The sequence below is a fragment of the Opisthorchis viverrini genome (genome assembly GCF_000715545.1).
Source record: "Opisthorchis viverrini unplaced genomic scaffold opera_v5_194, whole genome shotgun sequence".
NCBI classification, from domain to species: Eukaryota; Metazoa; Platyhelminthes; class Trematoda; order Opisthorchiida; family Opisthorchiidae; genus Opisthorchis; species Opisthorchis viverrini.
This window is the reverse complement of record NW_008751850.1, coordinates 559719-566026: the sequence shown is the minus strand read 5'-3', so window position 1 is coordinate 566026 and position 6308 is coordinate 559719.

Here is a 6308-nt window from a genome sequence, read left to right as displayed (position 1 = left end):
AGAGGCGTCCAGCGTGCGTTGGTGGAGTAGTGGTTACACGCTCGCCTCGCATATCAGATGTCCGGGGTTCAAATCCCGGCACGGCCATTGGATATGCTATGCTGATGAGCTCTAATAAGAGCGAAACTCGAGTCCAGTGCTTCCATTTGGTGGTGTGGACTCACCGGAATAATTACGCCAGAACAGGAACACGGCCGTTCAAACGAGAGTGGTGTGACTATGAACGTCAGTCGGTCACCACAAACCGTAGAACCCGAAAAAGAGTAGCACTCAACACGCCAAAGGCGTGCATCTTGCAGTGCAATCTGTTTTTTCAGGCTTGTCGGTATTTACGACCATTTCAAGGAGCTGTGAGTAGCAACCCTGTTAGTGAATACACACAACTAAGCCATAGATCCAAAGCGGCACGTTCACGTAATGTCTGGAAAAGCTTGGCAAGTAATATCACACCAACCGACAGCACCTGACAGGCGCCAAAGCCTAGTGGAGGCCTGCAAGTACAGAAAGCTACGTTTTCACCATTCTACATCTGTTTATCAACAAATTCGGTTCTTTCGGGGGAGTGTTGAGGTTCCCGATACGGAACTTTGAGTGACGCGTATGTTCGGCAATCCCAAATATCAAAAGGAAGAATTGGGTCCGTAATTCTACGGTACGGTAAGCAAATGTGTACAACAAACCTCAATTGTTCACGTTCGTAGGGTCAACAAGTTCGCAGGTCTGTCACTGACCGGCACAGTGCAGTGTCAACGTCCGCATACCAAACAACGGCGAGCGACATGATAACTCAGCAGCGTGGGTTGCGCTCGTTCCTTCCGACAACGGTCCCGTGATTCTCATTGGACGTGCGACAACACGGAACTGATGAGAAAACAAGTCAAGGCAGGCTCAGCAAACGAGATATGGACGCACATGGGTAAGTAGGTGAGCAGCGCACATTCACACATGTCAATACACAAGTGTCGGACGGGACGGCCTCTGCGGCAAGGTGAGTGGCGGGTACGAAAAGGCAAAACAGCTAGAGATCAAAAGTACATAGGCGGAATAAGCAAATGAATGGGGGAATTATCATAAGGTCAAGTTAGATTCAACAGGGAGGATGAACGGGAAAATCCGAAACCCAAAGAACTATTAGTTTGTTGCATTTCACCAGCCTTGTTGTTGTTTTCTTCACTTGCATAATACGGTTTACCGATGAAGGGGGAAGCGTCCATCGCTGGGCCCGTTGATGTACTTTCAAATTCGTTCCGATAACATTAGATTCGATGTTTCGGAAAGAAAGATCAATGAGTTTGGGTGGAGAGGTAGCTACGTTGTAAGAGCTGGCCTAACTATTCTGCGTAGCCTGTCCTGAAAGAGTCCCCGAAAGAGTAATCGGGGGACAGACTGCGATCCATTTTGTTTTTATAGATCGACGGAAGTGCCTATTGGAAGCCAGCAACTACTGCGCACTCCTACGAAGCTTCAAAACGGTGTTTGGTCGCCTACCTTACTCAATAGTTCCATCAAACGCTCTTTGCGGGCTTGTCATTTTGGACGGGGTGTGCTTTTAAAGTAGTCTATCGGACAGACCGGAGTAAATGAATTGCTTCTCCGAGTCGTTCTTGTTATATCTACTGATTTGCCGGCCTGTGGTATCTGCTGCGGACCCGTTCCAGTGCCTAGTGTCGGAGAGAAAAAGGCTCACGAAAGGGAGCACAATAGTTATCTTCCAGCAAAGTGGTTGCGAGAGCGCGAGTGCGTGCTGGTGCGAAAAGTACAAGGGCCTCAGGCTTTTTATTGGAAGGACACTGTCTGAACTTGGTCGAATGCTGACGCACGCGGTCTGGCTTTAGTACGAGGCAGCGACGTGCTTCGTATTGCGGAGGCGTTGTCCGTCCTTGATCAACGCCGACTCGCGCTGTCTGGGTTTGATGCAAGGCCGTGACGCGCTGCATATTGAGGGGGCGTTGTCTGTCTGGTCAAAACTCAGCGGAGCTGAGAGTCTCCGTAGATTCCGGGCATTCAGTGGTTGCTTTCAGGATGCTGACCTTCCTGATAGTTCTAATGCACTTTGTCTCACCAGATCAGGTAAGAAAAGAACCATGGAAGCCAAGTACTAACAGCGTCGCACACCATTTGTACTCTTGGGTCATTGGAGCAACGCATGTAGTGGTCTGATCCAAACATGTCCTGATTTGCTCCACTGTTCACCTTGGCATGTTGACTGGGATTGAATACGCGGATCTCTTAGATTTTCCTGATATTTTGGGCAGAGAAAACGGAGTCATTCATTAATTGATTCATTAGCCCATTGACAGATGAGCGGATGGATGGATGGAAGATAGACAGACAGACGGAATGGGATGGACAGATAAATAGATAGATAGATAGATAGATAGATAAATAAATAAATAAATAAATAAATAAATAAATGAATAAATAAATAATAAATAAATAAACAATTAAATAAATGCATAAAACAATAAACAATAATTCGGGTTTGCGCACCAATAACAACAAGACCTCGGGGCATTTGGATTCCGTTATTCAAACCACCAACTTAAGGACTAATAATCAAAATGTGCGTTTTCTTTGTGCCTCACTGCGCCACATGTTTTGAGCTCGACGTGTTCAAAAAACCTACAGTGCCAAGCCCAGCTCCAGTGAACAAACTGGCGACGGAGCCATGTGCAACTCGTTCTTTGGGAAACAAGTTGTCAACCGATCAGAACATTAGCAACTGGACTCAAAGTCCCCACAAAATATTTCTTTCATTTTACCGAAGGCTGTCAAACCAACCCCCTTTTATTTCGAAACCAAAATGGACTTGCCATAATGCATTGTTGTCGCGGAAAGTTTGTAACACAATTCAGTACACCATCACACAAAATGTAGCGAACTGGCTTACCACAACGATACATCTCGTGTAATATTCCAAAGTTGAAGTCAAATTTTTCTCACCGCTATTCAAAACGATTTATTGTTTGAGTACCACGACATTCACAAAATAAGCAAATAGGAAGCGTGCTTGAATTGGTTTACAGTCCGAAATGGTTGAATCAGCCTGAATTGAGTTGCTAATCTGTCCCTGATTTTCAGTTTCAAACCATTCATCAGTTTTTCGCTGAAGAGTCAAAAGGAAGGTTTTCTCGGACGATATCAGGCTTTCTGGGCGCTGGTCGTAAGACGAGACATCTGTCATATAGAGGAGAGGAGAACTTGACGAATTAGCCAATTGACGGATTAAATAAGCTCAGATCAGGTGAAAATCGAGGGAAGTCGTTCAGCTGTGGCGTCCTGTCGGTGCTTAACTGCCATGCCACCCGAAGGTTGCACGAGGGCTGCGATACTGCCAGGTTGCCCAAGTTTAGACAGGGCCAGTCGAGATGCAGAGGTCGGGTTCGAACCACGGACCTTCCGGTCAGCAAATTCGCGCTCTACCTACTTGGGGCATCTCGTCCCCTCTGGCTCAGGCATACTTGGGCCATCTCGTCCCCTCTGGCTCAGGTAACGCTTCATTAAACCAAGTTGAAAACACAAAAATCGAGACCAAGAAAAAGAAATAAACAAACCACTTCGAGCTATGCGTTTTTAAACGGTTTCCATTGCCCTTGTCTACTGAATCCTGCTCCACAACTGCAGCTGGCCAGCACACTAATATGTGTGGCAGTGACGCAATGGTACCTATAATTGCAGTTAGTACAAACGAAGCGGTAGAACAAGCCTTCCAAGAGAATGCTTCCCACATATTGTGATTTATCAATCAGGAGTTTTGTTCCCCAAAATATAAGTGAAACTTCACTCCTCTGAATAAAAATTATGCAAAAATCTGTTGGTTTATCAACTTGAAGATCGTCGTGCATTGGTAGTTTAAAATCTCCAAATTGTCAAGGTCGCAACCTTGACGGAGCGCCATGGCGTCTGCTCCTGGTGGAGCGGATGCCTTCACAAACTGCGGCAGCGCTACGTCGTATTTGGAGCTCTTTTGTGGTTTATTTGACCTGAGTGAGCTAGGGACTACTGACAATAACAGAAAATCGAATAACTGAACACAAACAGGTTAACAACGCATGCCACCAGCTTAATCGGTAGTCATGAGCTACAACCAGTCTAATCAATCAGGTTAGTTTTGTGTGCTTACTTCAAGATGGTGCAATAAGCATATATTTCGGTGGGTTAAGTCAGTTTACGCTGAAAATTCGATAACTACTGTGCATTTGTGTCATTCATAGTGAGAATCAGCCAAACGCATCTCGGGATGAGTTGACCCTGCGAAATTCCGGCTAGAAGGTGAGTGCTAAACTGTTTACATGGTTAGTCGGCGGTGTGGTGAGACAGCTGGGGAGTGTATCCTGGCTTTTCGGCGTGGACTGAGTTGACGTGCCCTGAAAATTCAAAATCTCCCAATGTCATATTCTCGACTGGTCTGTGTGGTCTAGGAGCAAGACAGTACTCGCATTTATCAGCTAAGCATCGGTCGCATTTTTTCTACAGTCCATTGAGAGTAAGTGGAATAAAATGAACCACCGTTAAGACTAGCAGAGACGCGACGAACTGCCGAACCATCGTTTGCCGAAGAAAGTTCCGTTCGCGATAGTCATCGAAAGCTCAATTCGCGAACAACTTTGATTTATTCAGCACCGTCCAGAAATGACAGATTTGTAAGTTCAAAATGACTTTAACATACAGAATCCTCAACTTAACACCCCCATTAGAGTGTGAAGAATAACCAGTAGGCGACAAAACGATGGTTCCTTTGGTCGGTGGAATCCGACTAATGTGATCGTTTCTGCTGACAGATTCTTCTCTCTGGGGTCAAACAAGTCATTAATTTGGAGTAAAAAAGAATAGCATTCAGTTCATTGTATAATTTTATAAGGAGCCGGTCAGTTTTGTTGGTATTCCGTGCTACCCTTCTCCATCTGGTCCACTTTGAAAAACAGTCCGCCTGGAGTGAGTAAAAAACAGAGTGTCACTTGGGACCTGAACATCTAATTTTTTCAATGAGGGCTCTCCACTGAAGCAGGTTCAGTTCGGCTGTTACCACAATTTTAAAATCTATCTTCTGTTGCTTGTAAATCTCTGATTCACTTCAGTTTGAAGCGTATTGTTGTCGTGTCGTCAAGCTTGTCGTCGAATCAATTAATAAATAAATAAATAAATAAATAAATAGATAGACAGATAAATAAATAAATAAATAAATAAAACAAAACCAATAAATCATGGTTGTACGGCAGCAAAGCATCAGTGTTTATCACTGATATCATGCTGTCGATAATGGCGATGATGATGACGTTGATGATGATGGTGATCAACTGAAGGACGTACTTTTAACACAAACTACCTACCTACAACCATATGGAGAGTCTGAAGTAGGTATTGCTGTGTGTCATTCGTTTTATTGATGTCTAACACTTTTCAGTTTACCGAAAATCCCTAGTATTGAGGGCACTCGCGTTATTTGGTTATTTGGAACACTGAAAGTTCAGGTGCATTCGTCGGTATTTGTTCCCGTTTTTGTCGATCTGTTATTTCGTCATCAGCGCGGTTTTGGGTGTGTACTACAAGCAAGAAGACAGGAACTACGCACCAAGCAGCGAACTAATGATGTCATCACGGATGATGGCAAAAGTCTGCAAGATAGTTGCCAAGTTCGGCTGACAGATCAACATGCAACTTATCAGCTACCAAAGATGTCGGCTATAGGCCAGTCCACTATAGGATGTTTCCGCTGGGTTAATTCCGGCCTGTCGAATTAGCTGACATATTTTTAAAAAAATATCTGTCAATTTTAAATGCATGTGGATGGGTTTGTTCAACAAAGCCATGGGTGCTTTGTTCTCGAGGAAATTCCAGGTGAACATGCGGGAATAATCGAACGTTAGGAATAAATGATCTCTGATGTCTGAAAGAAACAATACAAATCAATTGGGTGACTGCCAGGTAGAGTTGCTCGCCGGTTTGCTGACTGCAATAGCTTGCAGTCAGTCAAGGATCCTGAGTTCTGGTTTGTTGGAATAAGTGCTATTTCCATCTGAATTGAGACACCTATCGGTTCAACATTCTCCACAGAACCGGTAAAGAGAGTTGCATTTCACCCTAGTAGTGGTGATCCTCGAGACAAATTTTGGACCTAGCCTTAGATATCGATTGATCGCCAGTCGACTCAACTGGTTCAAGTAATCATGCTGGTTCAAAAGAAACCCCATGGGACCCCATGGACGTAACACGCGTGCTCTTTCCATTTAACGACCCATCAGACTGCAAAAAACCCGGCTGACCCCTTTCCCGTGAAATACATATCTCTGATTTCTCGTTATTGATAA